This window comes from Ambystoma mexicanum, chromosome 9, assembly GCF_040938575.1.
Source record: "Ambystoma mexicanum isolate Mex_15411 chromosome 9, UKY_AmexF1_1, whole genome shotgun sequence".
Classification (NCBI taxonomy): Eukaryota; Metazoa; Chordata; class Amphibia; order Caudata; family Ambystomatidae; genus Ambystoma; species Ambystoma mexicanum.
Window position 1 is genome coordinate 30,566,466 of NC_090931.1, and position 21,004 is coordinate 30,587,469.

Below are 21,004 nucleotides of genomic sequence, written 5' to 3' on the forward strand. Positions count from 1 at the left end.
TCAAACATCAAAGCAGATAGCTATCTGGCTCCCAAGTGCCTCGCAGTGTGTACCAGCAGACACTGTGAGGGGAGTGAGTACTGGTCATCGCAAAGCATGCAGTATTTATACACAGTCCTGGTCATAGCCCAGCCCTTCTCCAAGCTAATAAGTTACAAATTTGAGTTTGTGCCCAGTTCACATAACAAACATAACAATATTAGTATACACTTTTGACATGTTGTCCTATCCTTGAATATTCAATGATGATGTTGGTTCCTTAGATTAGGTTGATCCTAGTTTCAAAAAACAAATTCAATAGCTTATTGTTAAGGCACATAGTTGCAGTCTGTCTACCATTCAGTTCTGATGTTTGAAGTTCACTGTAGCTCCAAGGTTCCTTAAACATACTGGCAAAGGTTATTGTATCCAGCTGTGTAGATCTTTCCTTGTTTCTTGAGCTTTAGGATAAGTCCTGTTCCAAGAAATGCACAAAGGATTTCTTCCAAAACTCACAGCATTATTTACTTTGCATTGTATATCACTGTTTGAGGGAGGATGAGTCTGTAGGCACAGATAACACTTTGAATGAGAGTTCATTCTGACTACAAGGTCTCTTTGCACAGAACAAATAGTCTGCTCTTGGCAGCTCTAGTGTCAAATCAAAATGGCAGATGTTTTCCAAAATGGCGGCAAAGTCAATTCTTTCTAGATCTAGCTAAGCACAGGTTTTTTAATACAAAAGAGAAATGGTTTAGGCCAATGTTTATAATCAGGCAGTATTTATGCTAATATGGTTTAACAACACGAGTGCACTCGCCCTCTGACTCAGAGGCACTACTACTTGAGGTCCCCTCATGATCATCTAGGCACTCCCTGATTCTGTGAGCTTGATAGGGGCTCGCAGAATGGAGGGGCTTAGTTTCTCTATTCCTGTAGTGCTCAGGAGAGTAGTCTTCTGACTCTTCCCTGCTCCAATGGTTGGCAGAGTATCCCCCGCACTGCCCTAATTGGGTAGAGGTCTTCAGGATGCTCTTTTCAGCAAATTGAACCAACTGGTCCCTTGGAAAGTAGTATTTCTGTGGATCTAATTCCCTGACCCTCCCCTCATAGGAGACTTCCTTGTCAGAGACATCAGCCTTAATGTTTGGGTATCTATAGAGGGACGCCCGTCCATCACTTTCTGGGGGGCGCTGACCTGTCAGTTCCGTCATGCTTGGCCTATTAAATTGTAATGGCCTCATGGCTTCTGGTTCATGTGAACCGGCAGCCATGAAGTCAGCAGTGCACAAAGTGTTAAATGGGTTTGAGTCCCTTAGTACAGAGGTCTTTATACTATGATCAGGGGTTGCCCTGTCCCTCTTTACCTATCAGGGTCCCTTCAGTTAGGATTAAATCTAGCACCCTCTTTCTCCAACCTTGCTAGTTTGTCCTTCTCAGCCCCTACTTATTGATAATAAGCAAAGATCTTAGCCTTTTGCTCCGCTATCAAGGCTTTACTGGCCTTTTTTACCCGCTCTTGCGGTGCCACTTGTTTGTGGAGCTCATCATTCTTTTCACAGTGGGCCTCATTGTCTCTCTGCGCTTCCTGTATGGTTTGAGAATAATGAGACAATTTCTGCTACAGGAGACTCACCTCCTGAGTTTGTGCATCTTTGGTTTGGGTGTTCTCTTCCAGAGCACCTTCTACCCGTCTGGCGTGCTCCAGAAGATTCCCATACTCTGTTTTGAGTTCATTTAGTTTCTGGAGGGCTAACTCACTTCCCTGTAACTCTGTTTTTAACTTGCTTAATTCCTGGCCTAGGGCATCTCTCTCCTGACTTACTGTGCCTCTCTGTTCAGCCAGGTCATCCCTTTGTTTCCTGATGGTATTGAATTTCCCGTGCTCTTGGTCAAATTATGCTTGAGAGTAAGGGTCTTGCGTAATTCATTTATTATTTTCCTCTTTCAATTTCTCTATCTGATCTTGTAGGTTAACTATCTGCTCTGTGCAAGCTCTATTAAAATGTATTTGTTGATTTAACTTCTATTGACTGTCTTGCAGAGTGTCAACCTTTTCCTTGCACTCCTCTTTCAATGCCTCTAATTGGGTCTCTTGATCTGCATTATTCCGCTGTTGGAGAGCAAGGTCCTCTTTTAATGTTATGACATAATTTCCAGATTCTACCTCCAACTCTTGGTTCTTCTGTAATTTTTGTTCTGCTAAATTTAGATCAGTCTAAATTTTATTTAATAGTTCAACTTGACTCTGCGCAAGAGTTGTGTTTTCCTCATGCCTTTCCCACATCGCTCCCATGTGAAGATACATGTAGGTGGTGATTCTGGCAATTTAGATTTGCTCCTCTTTAATTTTTGGGGTTATATATAGGTCACTCAGAGCTTGGTGTAATAGGCCACCGTCCTGCCATGTATCCAGGTTCATGGGGGTGACCTGTTGTGTTATTTGTTGTAGCCAGACATTTTCATCCTGTTCTGGCCACTCACCCCTGACAAATAGATTTTGCAGAAGGTGTTCCCAGCCATATTGATTTCTACTACGGTCATTTTGGACAGGTTCTTTCTTTATTAATTTATTTATTTATGTAAGGGTGACCTGTATTCTGTTGCTTTTCTGTCTATTTTGGGGTTGATTTTAGTGAGACTTTTAGAAACAGGCCTGGTACTTAGAGTATTTGTTTTGGGGGCGCTTGTACAGTGTAACACAGTATTCCAACCACTCAAAGTAGCACTACCCTGCAGGTTAGTGTGCTGTCATAGACTGCATGGGTGGTAACCAAACTCAATCCTGGACTCGAGGCCCCAAATTTATTAAGGATTTCAATCAGGCGACACACACTTTGGTCTCGGCCTAGTATGAAGCACACAACTGAGATGCTTTTCTCCTTATTTTATGCAGATTGAATTTGATATGGTACACAACTTGTATCACACCTCCTTTTCAAATACCCCGGGTCACAATGGACCATGAACAAGGCTGGTTAATAAAATGCAATATTTATTTATTTTAAAATTCAAAATAAATCATACAATTTTTAATATAGGGCAGCAATCACCAATGGGGTGAGAATTACAATGAGAATGTAAGCAATGCACTTGGTTTAACCTTCTAGTGGAACATATACAGAACACCAGGGAATAGCAGTACTTTTTGATTTAGGAAAGATAGCACCCAAGTTAGGATTTCCCCCTGCAATGTTCCCTCAACCCACAGATAATCAAATTCTGAGTGGATAGAAAGGAACAGCAGGTAATCAGAATAAGAGGCAGAAGACAGAATACAAATCAGACCTCCCCTCACAGAATACGAGGCAAAAACAGACTTTAAACCCTTAACAAAGACTTAAATAGCACTCAGAATGGCAAATAATGAATAAATGTGTGGTTCAATTATAATATATATATGTTTTATCACAATATCAGGTATGTTATATCACTGGCAATCACAAAGCAATGGATCAACAAAAGGCAGACAATTGGAAATTGAGTGGAACTTTTAGAACAGATTGCAGCCAAATGACACATGTAAAAGTTGCATTTCTAATTCCTGCTTTAAATAACCCAAACGTTTTTTTAATAAAAACGGGCGAAAAACTCTGATTTGGAGACCAGACCACCAAAAATGGATGGACACAGTAAGATCCAAGGTTGATTCCCAAATTCAACCCTGTCACCCCAGCGCCCAACCCTGGCGGAAACCAGAACGATCACTCGAAATAGGACTAATGGTTTAGGATTACACACGACAAAATTGAAAAGAAATGGCACTAGCACTTTAGAAAGTCACGGGCAGGGTGCACAGATATTTCGAACAGTTTTTAACAAGTTATCAGGATAAGGATAGGATGGCTCAGAGAGTGGGATAAGGACAAAAGAAAGACAAGATAAGTTATGGGTTTCTATGGGGTATGGATTATACTCACAGTCCACTTTTAGTTTGGGGATTTTTGGACCGTCAACAGGTTCTGGTCACCACACAGCTGCGCGCCTGGTAAAAGAAAATAGCTAGGCCATTCTGGTCACTGGATACTAAAGGTCAGCTCGATGGCAGGATTGCAGCGGGCATGCAGTTAGTGGCCAGCAAGCCAGTCTGATTTCAGGATGCAAAAGGTACCACAGCTTTCCCCTTTTTCATGGGATATAAGTGGGTTTTCAGAATCAATAATCTTGCTGGAGTAGTAATCAGCTATGCTTGGGTTCTGCAGTGAGGTCTGGAATCTGGATGGAGCAGGTCAGGAACGCAGTGCAAGAACTTCAGGAAGAGTGTGTCTGGAGTCTTGTCAGGGACTCTTATTTATAATGCATAGTGACATCATCAAAGTATATGGCTGGGCAGGTTTAGCTAAGCAGATCTCTAACTACTGGATTGGTCAGGGGTTCTAGTCACCGCCTCTCTCTAAGCTGGTTGGATTTCAAGGGAATGATGTCAGTTTTATGATGCAAGTTTTACAATGTCCAAAACCTCCCACAATTACTTTAACTAATATCCAGTTTTGCCCTACATGGCACCTTTATTCAGTGGAAACATCGAAACAAATTACATAAAAAGGTTACCTATTTTATGCAGCATATAGCAGTCTAATCCTCCAGTTTGTGAGACATTGCTTCGCCCTTCTACCAGTTATTTGCGCTTTTCAGTGTGAATTGTTCAGACTAAAATTCCATAGCTTTATACATATGTGTGGATCATCATAAGGGATGCAAATGTGAAAATTCACAATTACATCATGGATACTTTCCTTGTAATCCCTGATTCTTTGCTATTTCTGTCCCCAAGGAGTAGGTGAATTCTACCATCTCTTAGCTGAAAGCCCATGAAATCCCTTTTAAACTGCGAAATGTTAACATTTTTACAAAGTCTTTCCGTAGAGATAAAAGTCTTTACATTTTTATTCATACATAGTCTTTGGAGGTAAATGGCAGTCCTTTGTCTGTCACTGGACCATTTCTTTCTTTCTTCAGCTGCCACCCACTGTCATTTCCTCCAGAGCAAGGTGGGGGGTTTTCAGCCTGATTGAAGGTTTATTGCCCCTTCCCCACTTCACACTTCCTTGTTCTGGAACTTCCATTGTCAGTGGGTTCAGCATAGACTAGATTCTGTCCAACCTAAAAAATATCACTGGGGTGTTAGTATCTGCTGAGAGAGGCCCTCCTGTTGGTAGAATCCCCGCCAAGCAGAAACCTAATTTCTTTTGGAACTTGCAAAATCCAGCCAATATGGTTTAACAGTTTTACTTTCTTATATTTGGTCCTGAATTAAACAGTTGAATAAATTAACCCATGTGTGTATTTTCCCCAGCAACAAACCCCTTCACATTGCTAGATAATGGCAGGCTTTCATTCAACAGTTTACCTTTAACACAGGCCTTTCTCTCCTTGAGTTTGTAAATCCCATTTTACATATGTCGTGAAAAGCTGGCATTTCTTTTTAAATTCGGTTTTGCATCTCCCTCTGGATTCCCACACTGTCTTATAGCTATAGTTAATGTGGCAATAAGACCCGAGACGGCAGGCCAATACCACCCCAGGTAATGCCCCCAGGGCTGTAGTTACAGGCCCGCGGCTGAGGGTCTCATTGCTAATGGCATTTTTTTTCTGTTTCGCTTGTTTCAAAACAGAAAGAAAAAAAAATGAAATAAATGGCCACCGGTAAAGGGAGAATATAGTCCGTTTTCCCTTTTCATGGCGGCCATCGGGAGCGGACGCGGTGGGAACACAAGTATTCGCAGCGCGTTTGCTCCCAAGACCAGAAGAAAAAAGAGGTAAGTGGGGTTGGGAGGGCGGAAGGGAGGGGGACGGGGAAGGAAAAAAATTTTAAAAAATAAAAAAGTACTGCGGTCTCCGGCGGGGTACGATGGAAGCCTCCAGCCGTGTGGAGGCTTGGAGTGGGCATAGTCCCGTTCTGAGTCTCCACACGGTTGGAGGTTTCCATCGTCCCCCGCCAGAGATTGCAGGATAGAAGGTAAATCAGGTGGGGTGGGAGGTGGGAGGAGGGAGGAAAAAAAAGAAAATTCTTACCTGAGTCCCCGGCGGGGGACGAACGAAGCCTCCGGCCATGGGGAGGCTCGGAGCGAGGATTGCCCCATTTCGAGCCTCCTCATTTGCTGAGGGGCTGCCACGCCCCTCTCCGGGAACAGAGTAGCCGGCACGCATGGCGTAAAAGGGAATACCGTGTGGTATGGCTCGCAAATGAGCCAATCACCACGCAGTATTCCCGTTGCGCTGCGTGTGCCGGGTGCTAATTTCTGGTATGCAGGAGTTTTGTTTGAAGCAGAGATGCCATGAAATCGACATGCCTCTGATAGCTGGAGTTTCTTTGAACTACTGAGCTTTGATACTTTGTGATGAAATGAACGCGTTTTGCAGTGCGGTATAAGTGAAGTTCCTTTGTTGATTTTTCACAGAGTTGATTTGACAGGGCCTGTCATTCAGAAATAATGCCTGGTTTTACTGAAGCACAATGAGATATACTGGGCCTGGCAGGGCCTTATTAATCACAGTGGTTTAAGGAAGAACAGATGTAAATAACGTCAGAGCAGCATTTTTTTATCGGTGAAAAAGTGTCCTTTCTAATGGGGATTTTGGGCTTGCAGCAAAGCAACACTGCTTTTTCACTTTATTTCATTTGTATGTGTCAGAACACACTGGCATGCTCTCTCAGTGTGTCCCCTTGTTCCATTCTGCCCAATGTATGCTTGGCAAGACGGTGCAACCATCTTTTAGTTGCTGCAAAATGCTGTTTTGAGGCCATGGTGCTCCCAGGGCCTAGAGGAACCATTTTCTGTTTCTGCGCAATTGCAGCTTGGTTTTGGCGATATTCTGTTCAGTGGGTCAATGTAGCCCACAGCAAGTATCTGAGAACCCCGTCTCCAAGAAGTACTCCTTGTTCTTTATCGGGTAAGCCAAACAAGGAGCCTGGGAAAGGCTTCTTTTCAGTTGTTTAACTGCCTTAGATTGTTCAGGACACCACTCCCACTTGACTCTGGCCTTTGATGAGTGACCTCTGCATAGTCTTCAATGAACTTCCAACTATAATTAGTGAGTCCAAGAAGGGTTCTTAATTCTCGCAGAGTTGTAGGGACTTTTAATTTCAATAAGACTTCCACCTTTTTTGATTGGGGATTCAGAACCTCAGAGGTGATCCCGTGCCCTAAGAAGTTCACTCATGTCTTACACCACTGTGCCTTCTGAAAGGACACTTTTGCTCTGCCCTTCTGCAACTGGGTTAGAACATAGCAGATTTCTGCTATATGTTCCTCCACAGTTTGAGCTCTGGATCAAAACATCATCCACATAGGCCAGGTTTCCCCGTTCACCCAAATCTAGCATAGTCTTATGTAGGAAGATGTTGAAGTAATTGCCAGAGTTTATTTATCCAAAGGGTTGAGGTTCACGTGTATTGCTGCCCCCGGAGGTTAAGGCAGGCTTGCACTGGTCTTCCCCACTGACAGGTACTGTCCAGTAACCGTTGGTCAGGTCAATGGCGGTGTACACCTTTGACACATGGATCTGGGCCAGTGCCTGATTGATGTAGGGAAGGGGCTATCTTGACATGTGGACTTATTTGTTCAACTCTCTCAGGTCTGCAAATAGTCTCTATTGGCCCTTTGGTTTGAGCATCCCCAGTCCCGTGTTGTTGAAGGTACTGTGGATCAGACAAATGATCCCACAGGATTCTCAATTCTTAATAATCTCCATGAGTGACTCCATGGACGCAAGAGGTAACCGGTATTGTTTCACAAATACTGGAGCCATCTCAATGTCCGTGGGAATTGTAGTTGAATGAATGGATGTCCGTCCACAGTCATTTGAGTTCAATGAAAAGATATCTTGGACTTCCAGGAAGACCTGTTTCAGCTTTTGTCTTTGCTCCTCAGTTTCACAAGCATCAGCCAGGTTGATCCTTTCCTCGACCATCTGCTTGAAACGCGGGAAGACATCGAGCTTGGCAATTTCAGCGGTATCCTCCAGTTGGGTGGAGAGATCTCTTTTGCTGGTGTTGACCAGAACACGGGATTCAAGGAAGTGGTCCTTGACTCTGAACACTACCTACTCCATCCTAATGTCACAGGTCACCTCTTTCACACCGTAGGGGCAGGAAGAGTACACCAGGAAATTCCCCCATGCCTCAATATTCTTTTGTGGAGGAATACGGTTGCTGATGTCAACACAGTCATTTGGGATTGGTCCCATGATTTGATTACCTAAATCAATAGAATAATGTTGGGCATCAACCGTCATACCAATAAAGGTGTCTGCACCCAAAGTGATACTTCGAGGGTCGCTGTTATCCACCAATATTCGAATGGTGTCATGTTCTAGGTCTACTAGGGGTGTTGGATTTAAATGCAAACCTTGTTGGAGATTAGAATTTAGATGTATATATGCGTCCTGATGTTTGAGGTTCAGCCTACGCTTAATTTTGAGGGGGAGAATAAGTTGTCGCACCTGCCCTGGGATGTAACCTCTGATCACACTTGAACTTCAATGGCATAAGGCAGAAATTGAGCTGACCGGTATGCTTTTTCAGTGTTGTCAAAGCCCATGGGGTTACCTCCCAATCAGGACCAGGCTTTATTATTACTAGGTCTAAATTAATCGCAAACCAATTGAGAAGATCACTGCCCAAATAAAAGGCAGAAGGGGCATCTCTCATGACCCACCAATTATGGTCTATGTGTTTGTCACCAATGGAAATATTTAGCATGCACCTGCTAGGCAGGAGATATTTGGAATTTGGGGTTTGCAGACTTACTTCCCATTTGTCAACCAATTTAACGGTGTGAATGGTCTGGCCTTTTGGGAGTTTCCTGAATAATTCTTTGCTCCTTCCATTATTCTGGCATACTCTGGCAAGCACCTTTATCTGAATAGGGAGAAACAGCTGTTCATCCGTTATCTGGATGTTGGTCGGTCTTTGAGCAGGTTCATCCTTGTTTGATTTCACAGGACTCAATGTTTCTTCTGATTTTGGACTGGTGTAACATTTTAAGGTGTTCCCTTCCAGTGTGGATTGCCACTAAAAACTGGGAGGCAGGTTGATTTTCAAGCATGGAGAAAGGTACCCATCACCAGTTTGTTCTCTTACTAAGATGACAGTGATGTCTGGGACTTGCTTATTCTTGAAATGGAACTCTACATTCTCAGAACACTGATCAATTGCGTGACAGGTACCATTCAGGTTTACATAATTGGTACTCATTTTTAATTTGATGGGGCGGCTAGTCTGAGCCCAAAGAACCTTCTTTAAACAGTGGATAAGAGGTGATAGCACCCTCAGGAGATCGTTCCCCAGCAAACAAGGTGTGCCCTTCGGAGTCACAACAATCACCGGATGTTTCAGCCGATGCCATCCAATTTTTATTTCCAGATCTGCAGTCCCTTTGACGGAAATATAATTCCCGTCAAAACTTTGAGGAGTTGTCCGGGAAGTGGAGTGAGGGGAATTTGGAAGCCCTCCCTCCATCCTGAGTTTAGTTGTCAAAGACCTTTTTGAATAAGAGGGTTGCTTGGGATCGAGTATCCACCAGAGCTGATAATTCACAGTGACCGTGCACCTTGACTGGTGCATAAAATTGGCCTTCTTTCTCCTCCAAGGTGCAAAGAAAGTGGGAGTTTTTTGACAGATTGGTGGTCATTTTCTTAATATTGAACTCTGACACTTTGTGATCTTGGGCATCTTACTGTGTCGGAGTACGGGAATCTGTAAAAAAAATCTTTGCAACTCCCAATGGGAGTTGTTGGGGAATCCTTCTTTTCCCCGGCTCCTTGGCTGTCCACCATTACCTGGCTACTGTTCTTAGAACCTGTTTGGAGAAAGGACAACCCCTCTGTTTCCATTCTGTCTAGCTCACATGCTTGGGGTTGAATAGTTTCTGGTTCTGATTTGGTCTTCATACTTACCCTGTCCCACTCAGGGTCTTTTGGGACCCATTTTTCTTTGCGAGGGATCCACCCGTTTTTGAAAAAGAAGGTCTGCTTAAATGAATCCTCCAGGGATTCTACTGTCACAGGTTTCCCCCCTTCTCACCTGTCTATGTTGCCTGATGTCCTCTTTAGGTGGAGTCTTCTTTCGTATGGTTTGGGACTTAAATAAGCCCACTGGGCCGTCCTCGGCTTCCAGATTACGTTCAGCTTCGATGTCCAGGATCACGGGAAACTCCAGGAGTATTCAAGAAGGTGTTGGGGGCACGCGGAAGCAGCACAGGGATTCTGGGAAGTAGGAAAGAGGGAAGAAGTCGGGAGAAGGGAATCCAGGGGCCAGTGGATAGCAAGTAGCACTAGAGAAGGTTCGGAGCACACGTCCGATCACAGCTAGTAGCAGCGTTGAGACGCGCTGGGCCGCGGGGGTATGGCTTCTTTATAGAGGACGCTGCGTAGAACGTGACTGGTGAGCAGCGTTCTGAGCTTGCCACCATGTTGGTAGTATAATGGAGTGTAAGGCCCGACGTGTCAGGGACCAGGAGGCCCAGAAGGGGCGAGTTTGATGGTTCATGACTCTTTCAAAGGAGATAATCCAGAGTTCCTCTGAAAAGTGGGTTCTTTTTAGCATCTCTTACTTACACTTTGCTCTTTGGGTTCTAACATTTTGGGGGTAGAAGAGACTCTTTCAGGCTGATAGGTTTATAGGGGTTTCGTTTGGGTGAGAAACGAAGTTTCCTCTAGGGCTTGGCATCTCCCCTCCACCTGAGTCCCTTCCTCACAAACCTGTGGTTTGTCTGAGGTTTCCTCCCATCATTTTCCCTGTGGGGCATCAGACCTGGCTGTTGGGGAATTCTGGGAAGTAGGGTTAGGTTGGAAGTTAGACTGAGCCCTCAGCATGCACCCCAGATCATCAGTCAGTTACTGGACCTATCGCTCCAGTTGCAAGACCTTATCTGGGTGGTAGGGAGGTCTTAAGTACTACCTCGGCTTCTCTCGAAAAGGGTAACTGTCCCTTCTCCAGGAGTAGCATGGGTACTGGAAATTCCCCCCATAATTTTCCATCCTGAATCTCCCTTCTCTCCGGTTCAGGGATCTATTGTACTGGAACCAGGGAGAGAGAGAAGTATTGTTTTGGAAGTTCTGATTTGGAAGATTTCTGTGGAAAAAGTTCAGATTGGGAGGCGGAGTGATACTTCTCTCCTCAGGTAAGCTTGGAGGGAAGCTTCCCAGGGCAATACTTACCTGATTAGTTCCCCCCCCCTTGTGCTATGGGAGTGTATACATACCCCAGGATTGGTTTGGTACCCTTGTACCTAGGGCTTATATAGGTGGCAGGGATAATTGTTCTGGGGTCCTCACTGACTACCATTCAATTGAGCTGGGTGGGGGGTCCCTTCTGCCTTCCATTTTGCTTGTTGGCAGAAGGGTTACTTTTAGGCCCCCCTGTCTCCAGATCCAAGCGAGGGGTCATTTTTACCTCTGCCACCTTTGCAGTAGCAGGGATGTTAAATGGTTTGGCTGTTTTGGTGGCATTTCTACTCGCAGCAAGCTTTTGGACCTCATAGGTCTTGGTGGCCTGTTCAATCACCCAATCCAGGGTCCTATACTCATGAGAATCACACACCAACTGAGCCATCATGTATTTGGGGAGCGCATGGAAATATGTAGTTATGAACTCCCTACTATTGGTGTTCACCCGCGGGAAGTCTGAGCAAATGTGCGGTTTAGCTCCTTTACAAACTCCCTAAACGCCTGACCTTCCTCCCACCGCAAGTTACATGCAGCCTTATGGTCCTCTTGTGGGTTCCTTTGGGTGGAAATTATTTTCAATATGGCCGCCTTGTAAGTGGACCATTGATGATGATCCTGGTCCTCCAGTCCTGCAAAGAAACTGGAGTACTCAGGTGAAAAAGTCAACTTTGCAAATGCTATACAAGTCACATCATTCCTGATCTGGAATGATGCCATCATCTGCTCACAAAGTTCCAGGTGCTCCCATAATGAATATTTGGCATTCTTGTGGTATGGGGTTAGGAAGCTCTTTATAGCCTTGATATGTCTGATTGGGTCTTTGAGAAAACCCTTCCTCTGTTTCCTTGTCTTTTTCTTCTTCTGCACCGGAGTCTATTCACCATCTCACTCAGAGCTGCTACTGGTGCTCCCTACCCTGGATCACTCTGCCTCGAGTGCCTTTTAGGCCCAGGATAGAACCCAGTTTCCCCGTCCCCCCTTCCACAGAGTCTGGGGAATTCCCCCCTTCCTCTGAATGTACAGAGGTTTTTAAAATGCCCTTCTTAGGCAGAGGGTCTGGCTTTTCTCCTTCAGTGAAGCGGGCAAGATGGTCTCTTTGTAGTCACATCTTCAGCCAATCTCAATACCTGACTTTCTCATCATAAGAGTTTTCATGATCTGAAGTACTTGCCATATTATTCCTTACTTCCTAGGTCACACGGGTCTGGTCACTTTCCCTTCTGTGTGGTAGAGATGAATACTCATCAATGTCAGACAAGGACTGGAATTCTGGATCAGTTGGGCTAGACCTGGGTAAGTCCAACTGCCTCATGTTTACCTGTTCTTTGTCGGTGGCATGCATGAGGCCAGTTTCCATTCGTACCTGAGAGGTTGTAAATGAAGGGCTTGAAGCCCCTGAGGTGAAGGATACCATACCTTGATCAGTGAGCTTTGGCCCAGATCCTGATTGGCCAGGGTGCCTCAGGGCCTGTTTATGATTTTCAATTTCCTGATTAATGCCATGCACCCTGCTCTTATCTGCCAACCGATCCTTTGTTTGCTGCGCCTTGTAATGAATTGATTCATTCTCCATCTGTGAGCCTTATATGCTGCGTGCATATTCAAGGCACTTTTCCTTCAAGAGAATAATTTCTTTCTCTAGCTCTTCCCTGCAATTCGCTGCCTCTGATAGTTCTGCTTCTATTTGTCTCACACATCTTTCAAGATCATTCCTTTCTTCTCTAATTCTGGTCAGTTCCTGGGAACGTGACTTGTCCTTTTCTACCTCCATTTCCAACTGATTTATCCTCTGTAATAGAACGCTGTTATCCTGACCCAAGAGGTCTTTTTCCTGAATCAGCTGTGCCCTCTGTTGTTTCAGAGAACTTATACCTTGATGCATTACATCAAACCTCTTTTGTGAGTACATTTCTTTAATGACAAACTGACTATTTTCCCTTTCTGTGGTCTTGATTTGTTGCTTGAGGGCCACAATGTCATCTAACAACCCTCTATTATGACCAATTTGGTCATTCAATTGGCCTTGAAGTCGGCTTACTGTATCTGCACCCTCAGTGCATGCATTATGCAGTGGTCCGAACTCTGTCTCTCTGTCTGCACTGGCTTGCGGTTATGTTTTCAGCTCATTTTTGAGTTGTTGAACAAGATCACGGGTCTGTGACAGGTCTTCAGCCTGATTCCTCCTACTAGCCTCAGTATTTTGCCAACAAACCTCCACTAAAAGCAAATGAAAATATAACTGAGCAAGTTATCTGAGCCAATTGTATCTGTTCTTCACGAGCATTCTGGGTCAATCAAAATGCCTCTAATGCTTTGTGCAATATTCCACCATCAAGCCAAATATCATTGTTTACTGAGGTAACCTCTTGTACAATTCTGGTTTGCCAGTTTCCAGCCTCGCCCTCAATCCATTCTCCTTTGAGAAACAATTTAGCTAGGAGATGCTCCCTGGCTTCACCAATTTGTACAGTAGCCATTTTCACAATAGCTTCTTAGCACCTTAGGGAAACTTTATTTATGCAGGGGAAAAATTCACCCTGTTCCTGCTTGATTTCCTCACACAAATCAGTCCTTACACAATCTTACACAATCTTAATTTTTCACCCATATACCTTCCTGGAACTCAGGGGTCAAGTCCTCGTGGTCTTATGACTTCCCCTCTACCTTAATGCAACTGCATCAAAATATACAGTCTGTCCGAATGCACTCTGTCATGGATGGGCTAGATAAATCCCAGATGAGCCCCCAATTTGTAACAGTTTATTGAGACACCACCCTCAACATGGGGAGCTCCTTCCCTCCCCAATGTATCACGCAAAAAACGGTTTGACTGATTCTTTTATTGAGCTCTACTTCAGACCTATATCATGCCCCTTTGATCCCCCTCACCCTCTGCGCTAACAAAGAGCCAAGAACCAGGCCGGTGTAAAGGAAATATATTGGTATTTATTTAAATTAAAAGTCATAGAAATTCGCATGAAAATGTCAAACACCACTTTATCCGTGGCAAACCACAATAAACGTCTCTCAACATAACTAAAACACAAAAGTGAGTTGAAATGAACGCAAATCACAATTCTTTATTTTCTACAAATTTCACTTCAAGAAATAATTAAACTAATCAATAACCAAAACAATTATAAATGTAGTGTGTGCAATTTTAGAAAAGCTAGCAGTAGCGTTTCAAGATTGTTACAAATACATATGGCAATTATGATTTCACCCACACTTTTGGTTTAAAATAAACACAGGGTGATTTATCGGTTTGTTTTTTAGACCCCCCCTTCTTTGGTCTGTGTTGGGGAAGTCGGACCGAAAAATTGGAATGATTTGGAGAATTTTTGATTTCAGACCCCCCTCCACTGGAAGGCCTGCGTTGGGGAAGCTGGACAAAATGATTGGACTGATTTAAGAACAAAAACACCCCTCGTCCTTATAGAAGTCAGGGTCAACAGGACGAAAAGGATTACCCAATTAAAAATTATAGACTATAGTTTTCAGTGCACATGGGAAGTGAGCTTTGTTAATTCGAATTTTAACAAAAATCCCCCGTAGTGTTCCTCCAAATGGAGAATTAATTAAATTAATCTTTTTAGTTTAACAGGCTTAGGATCTACTCAGTTTTGCCCCCACCCCCGGCCACCATCCACTATAAAGTGAAACGATTTAAGGTAAGCAGAATCCCTGACCTTTTCGTTTCCCAGGGCTAAGTTATACTTACATGGAAAGTCTCAGTTTGAAGTTCAGGACTACCAGCTGCATTTCAGAACACTCTGGAAAGATAGGGCATGGGTCTGGTAACTCCACTCTCAAGGATGGCCTCCCGCTCTGCACAATAGGACCCAGTCAGCGTTTAGGCTTTCCTAGCATTAGGCAGGTGCACCCAGATACACTCTCAGCAATCTCCTCTGGTGTTTCCTTACACCTGTGAGATTTTAAGTTGCAGCAGCACTCTTTTTATGGTAAATTTCAGCAGCTCTCCCTTCCTCCCAGTGCAGTCCCCCTCACATAGCAGCGATGACACCACAAATTTACGATCTTGGGGGAGTACCCTGCAAGAGGTCACACAATAGGCTTGGACAGTTACCCTTCTCTCGCCTTCCCTCTCCAGGCCCTCTCTAAGGATTGGTTTAAGAGTCTGGAGCAGATATATGGCAGCTTAATTGTCACACTCACCTGGGTCTCTGAAGGAGCGATGAATTCGTCTGGACCCTTTCCCTGGAGTAGTGGAGTGGTACTACTGGTATCTGTTGAGAGTGAAGTGAGCTGCTCGGTTTGCCTGGATATTGCCCAAATCCCCCTTTCCCTCCTCCCGTGTGTGTATTGTGATAGATGTGTAGGGGTATGGCTTACCTTTAGAATAGATTGGGCGAGCTCTCCATCCTGAACTAGGCAGGGGCGCTGTATCTCTGAGACCCTTGGAACTTCGTTAGGTTAGGGGTGCTTGCTGATGTTCTGGTTCCTGATTGCAGGTAAGGGCTAGTTCCAGTTACTTCACTGGTTCGGATTATATTGCAGGTAAGTTCTAGTTCCAGGTAAATTCTGGGTCCAGTTGCGTCACTGGCTCGAATTATGTTTGCAGATGAGTTCTAGTTCCAGAGTGCAGGTAAGTTCTTGTTCCAGTTGCGTCACTGGTTCGGGTTATTTTTGCAGGTAAGTTCTGATTCCAGTTACTTCACTGGTTCGGGTACTCAGCGCGTCTCAAAGAGACCTTGCTATGCGGCGAGTTCTGTGCACGGTAGGCAAGATTATTGCTAGTTCTAATCCTGTTCTTTCTTTCTTCACAGATAATTTGCGGTGGTTCTCGGAGGGGTCCACCAAAGGAAGCACGCATAAGAAGTCTGAACGCTACCTTAAGGTTTTTCAAGATTCAGGTAAGTGATACTGCTGACTGCACACATGCTCACTCGAGAAGGTGGATTGCTGCGAAGGCGCTGACAGGTACTGCTTTTCTTATGCTGTCTTGCTCTTCCAGATGCTGAGATCCAGGACGTGTGCGCGGGTGAAGCCGAGGAAGGAACAAGTCGAGGATTGCGGTAAGCTTGTTGCTCGAAACCACAGTTGCAACACGAAGCACGGGTCTGCCTTTGGGCGTGGCTTATATAGCCGACCATGCCCAGAGGCTGAAGCATGCTCTGGTCTTCACAGGATTCACAGGAAGTCTCTCTGGGGCCATCCTGAGTATGCTGGAAGTGTGCCTGGGTCAATCAGAGTCCATAAAGGGGGCCGGGCTAACTGTGCAATGCACCTGAGTGCAAGAGTGTGGTAAATGGATCTTGGATGCCTGCAAGGCATGTTTAGTCTGCCAGGCTCTAACCCATCTTGCTCCTGCCTGTTCCCCAGCATATATGACATTAATATCCAAGCCCCATTTGTCCTCCTGTCAAATTTTTGGCAAAAAACGAGTTATATAGCAAAACGTCATAATTTTACTAGCAACTGCCACAATAAATATATTTTCCTTTTCAGTTGATCATGGGGAATTAAATAAAAAAGACACCAGGCCCGCACCATGTTGCACGGCCATTTAGCAATTATCTGCCATTTTCACAGAAAGCGTACTAGTTAAGAACATTTTCCTGCCCATATTCCCAATTTTACCCTTTACCAGTTCACCAAATCTTTCATTTGAGACATTTTCAGATCAGCCAAAAACCTAGTTTAACTAGCCATTAGAGTTCCCCAACTCATAGGTGCATGAATGTTATATCTGGTCAAAAGAATTAGCAACTTTGTGAACATTTGGCTGGCAAGAGAAAAGGGGGGGGCGAGTCGAGGGCAAGGGCCAGAAATTGGCTAAAGGGTGTTGCAGAATCAGAAACAGAAAACGTTCCTGGAACTGGAGCAGAGTGGGCAGGAACTGGAGCAAGGATCTAGGAAAGCAGAAAGTTGTCAGCAATATCGTAGGATTCTGGAGGAAATAAGAGACTTTTAGGATCAGGTCCTAAAGAGTGGCAGAATCTTCCCCTCCTTCACGGGCTAGAGAAACCCCAGGGAGCGGGCTGTCTGTGGGCTGTGGGACCAATATGATAGCTGAAAATAGCAGGAGGGGTTGCCGGCGACACCGAAGCAGAGAGGAGGAGCTGGCTGCAGAGCTGTGATTGGGTAGTTTAGGACCGAGGAGCAGCAACAGTTGAGTGGAGTGGGCCGAGGCACTGGGACTGAGCTGGTTGCAAGGTGCACACACTTACTTCCGTGGCATGTACAGTAGCCCTGTGGTGCATTTATCAGTTTCTCCCCAGCCATGGCGCATCTCGCCGGCCCGTGCGCCGGGGCATGTGCCCTGGGGAGGTGTACATCTTACATATGAAGGGACAGAGCTGGTTTTTCACAGCACCTCATTGGCCTTCCACCCCCCCCCCTCGGCTCCCAAGGAAAGGTTTGCGAGCATATGTTTTTCTAATAGTTATAGTGGATCAAGATTTCCCCAAGCCAAGTATTTTAGCCAGGGCTCAATTCTAGGGTACACGAGGGTGGACGCCGTCTCCCCAGGTAGTTTAAAGGTGTGTGCAAAACAAATATGCTCCCTTTATTTTTGTGTGTTGATTTTATGAAAGGCAAATGCCAATTGTCCTGTACAATTTGAAGGGTTATGTAAAGCCAATTGAATGAAATTTGCATATTTCACATTGATATGCTAATTTCTGGTGATGTCACATTCAATGGTATGTTAATGAGTTCCCTCACTTTATTTTTTAGGACTTGTTCCCTGATTTTAGCTTTACTTCCAAGGCAGTAAGGAGGTCTCGAGTATGCAAGTCTTGTTAGCGCTCAGAACGCCCCCTTCTCGTGCCACGTGTTAGTGGAGAGTGGGATGTGCCCACTGGGGGAACGCACCCTTCTCGTGCCACGTGTTAGTGGAGAGTGGGATGTGCCCACTGGGGGAACGCACCCTTCTCGTGCCACGTGTTAGTGGAGAGTGGGATGTGCTCCGCTGGGGGAACGCCCCCTTCTCGTGCCACGTGTTAGTGGAGAGTGGGATGTGCTCCGCTGGGGGAACGCACCCTTCTCGTGCCACGTGTTAGTGGAGAGTGGGATGTGCTCCGCTGGGGGAACGCCCCCTTCTCGTGCCACGTGTTAGTGGAGAGTGGGATGTGCTCCGCTGGGGGAACGCACCCTTCTCGTGCCACGTGTTAGTGGAGAGTGGGATGTGCTCCGCTGGGGGAACGCCCCCTTCTCGTGCCACGTGTTAGTGGAGAGTGGGATGTGCTCCGCTGGGGGAACGCACCCTTCTCGTGCCACGTGTTAGTGGAGAGTGGGATGTGCTCCGCTGGGGGAACGCCCCCTTCTCGTGCCACGTGTTAGTGGAGAGTGGGATGTGCTCAGCTGGGGGGCTTACGATGCGCATGTCCTCGCGGCTAATCTCTGCACACTCTCAGGGGCCATTCTAGGAAATGCAGGCCCCCCTTGAGAAGCATGTAACGCCCCTAACATCTGAATAAACAGGCCCCAGGGCCCCCCCGCAGGATGGCTGCGCCCACTCTCTTACTGCTGGCGAGTTTAACTCTAATGAGATGTAAATGCGCGCCGATGATCTGCGGATTTGCTTAATTACCTGCTATTCAAGCCGCGATTGGCCAGAAGGTTAGTTTAATTCAGTAAATGCATCTTCTTATCACAGCGCCGTATGTGTGCAGATGTGCAATGTTTGCAGTCTCTGTGGTGAAACACTGCTTTCATAATGTGCGAAAGATGGGCCCTGCTCGGTGTGTGCGCGACATGCTTCTGCAACATGGCTACACAGAGTGTTCACGGCCAGGGGCAAAGCTGACTATGTGTGCTGCTTCATTCTCAGTGTGTGTGCAGCAATATCACACGCAATCTGTGTGCTGCTTCATTCTCAGTGTGTGTGCAGCAATATCACACGCAATCTGTGTGCTGCTTCATTCTCAGTGTGTGTGCAGCAAAATCACACGCAATCTGTGTGCTTCTTCATTCTTAGTGTTTGAGTAGGAACACCCTTTGTGCTGCTTCATTCTTAGTGTGTTTGCAATATCATACGCAATCTGTGTGCTGCTTCATTCTCAGTGTGTGTGCAATATCATAGGCTATCTGTGTGCTGCTTCATTCTCAGTGTGTGTGCAGTATCAGACGCTATCTGTGTGCTGCTTCATTCTCAGTGTGTTTGCAATATCATAGGCTATCTGTGTGCTGCTTCATTCTCAGTGTGTGTGCAGTATCAGACGCTATCTGTGTGCTGCTTCATTCTCAGTGTGTGTGCAGTATCAGACGCTATCTGTGTGCTGCTTCATTCTCAGTGTGTGTGCAGCAGTATCATACGCTATCTGTGTGCTGCTTCATTCTCAGTGTGTGTGCAGCAATATCATACGCAATCTGTGTGCTGCTTCATTCTCAGTGTGTGTGCAGTATCAGACGCTATCTGTGTGCTGCTTCATTCTCAGTGTGTGTGCAGTATCAGACGCTATCTGTGTGCTGCTTCATTCTCAGTGTGTGTGCAGTATCAGACGCTATCTGTGTGCTGCTTCATTCTCAGTGTGTGTGCAGCAGTATCAGACGCTATCTGTGTGCTGCTTCATTCTCAGTGTGTGTGCAGCAATATCATACGCTATCTTTGTGCTGCTTCATTCTCAGTGTGTGTGCAGCAATATCATACGCTATCTTTGTGCTTCTTCATTCTCAGTGTGTGTTTACAATATCATACGCAATCTGTGTGCTGCCTCATTCTCAGTGTGTGTGCAAAATCATACGTAATCTGTGTGCTGCTTCATTCTCAGTGTGTGTGCAGCAATATCATACGCAATCTGTGTGCTTCTTCATTCTCAGTGTGTTTACAATATCATACGCAATCTGTGTGCTGCCTCATTCTCAGTGTGTGTGCAATATCATACGCAATCTGTGTGCTGCCTCATTCTCAGTGTGTTTACAATATCATACGCAATCTGTGTGCTGCCTCATTCTCAGTGTGTTTACAATATCATACGCAATCTGTGTGCTGCCTCATTCTCAGTGTGTGTGCAATATCATACGCAATCTGTGTGCTGCCTCATTCTCAGTGTGTTTACAATATCATACGCAATCTGTGTGCTGCTTCATTCTCAGTGTGTGTGCAGAAATATACGCAATCTGTGTGCTGCTTCATTCTCAGTGTGTGTGCAGCAATATCATACGCTGTCTGTGTGCTGCTTCATTCTCAGTGTGTGTGCTGAAACACCATACGCAATCTGTGTGCTGCTTCATTCTCAGTGCGTTTACAATATCATACGCAATCTGTGTGCTGCTTCATTCTCAGTGTGTTTACAATATCATACGCAATCTGTGTGCTGCTTCATTCTCAGTGTGTGTGCAGCAAAATCACACGCAATCTGTGTGCTTCTTCATTCTTAGTGTTTGAGTAGGAACACCCTTTGTGCTGCTTCATTCTTAGTGTGTGTGCAGAAATATACGCAATCTGTGTGCTGCTTCATTCTCAGTGTGTGTGCAGCAATATCATACGCTGTCTGTGTGCTGCTTCATTCTCAGTGTGTGTGCAGAAATATACGCAATCTGTGTGCTGCTTCATTCTCAGTGTGTGTGCAGCAATATCATACGCTGTCTGTGTGCTGCTTCATTCTCAGTGTGTGTGCTGAAACACCATACGCAATCTGTGTGCTGCTTCATTCTCAGTGCGTTTACAATATCATACGCAATCTGTGTGCTGCTTCATTCTCAGTGTGTTTACAATATCATACGCAATCTGTGTGCTGCTTCATTCTCAGTGTGTGTGCAGCAAAATCACACGCAATCTGTGTGCTTCTTCATTCTTAGTGTTTGAGTAGGAACACCCTTTGTGCTGCTTCATTCTTAGTGTGTTTGCAATATCATACGCAATCTGTGTGCTGCTTCATTCTCAGTG

At 45.2% G+C, this 21,004-nt stretch overlaps 1 long non-coding RNA gene across 1 annotated transcript in view; it reads left to right on the plus strand.

The window, feature by feature from the left end:
• The first annotated feature begins 18,470 nt into the window (after positions 1-18,470).
• The window catches only part of LOC138487625 (uncharacterized), a 136,053-nt gene continuing 133,519 nt past the window's right edge, over positions 18,471-21,004 (plus strand). Inside the window, exon 1 of the long non-coding RNA XR_011274517.1 lies at positions 18,471-18,735. This is a non-coding gene — a long non-coding RNA (uncharacterized lncRNA). The remainder of the gene's footprint in view (positions 18,736-21,004) is intronic.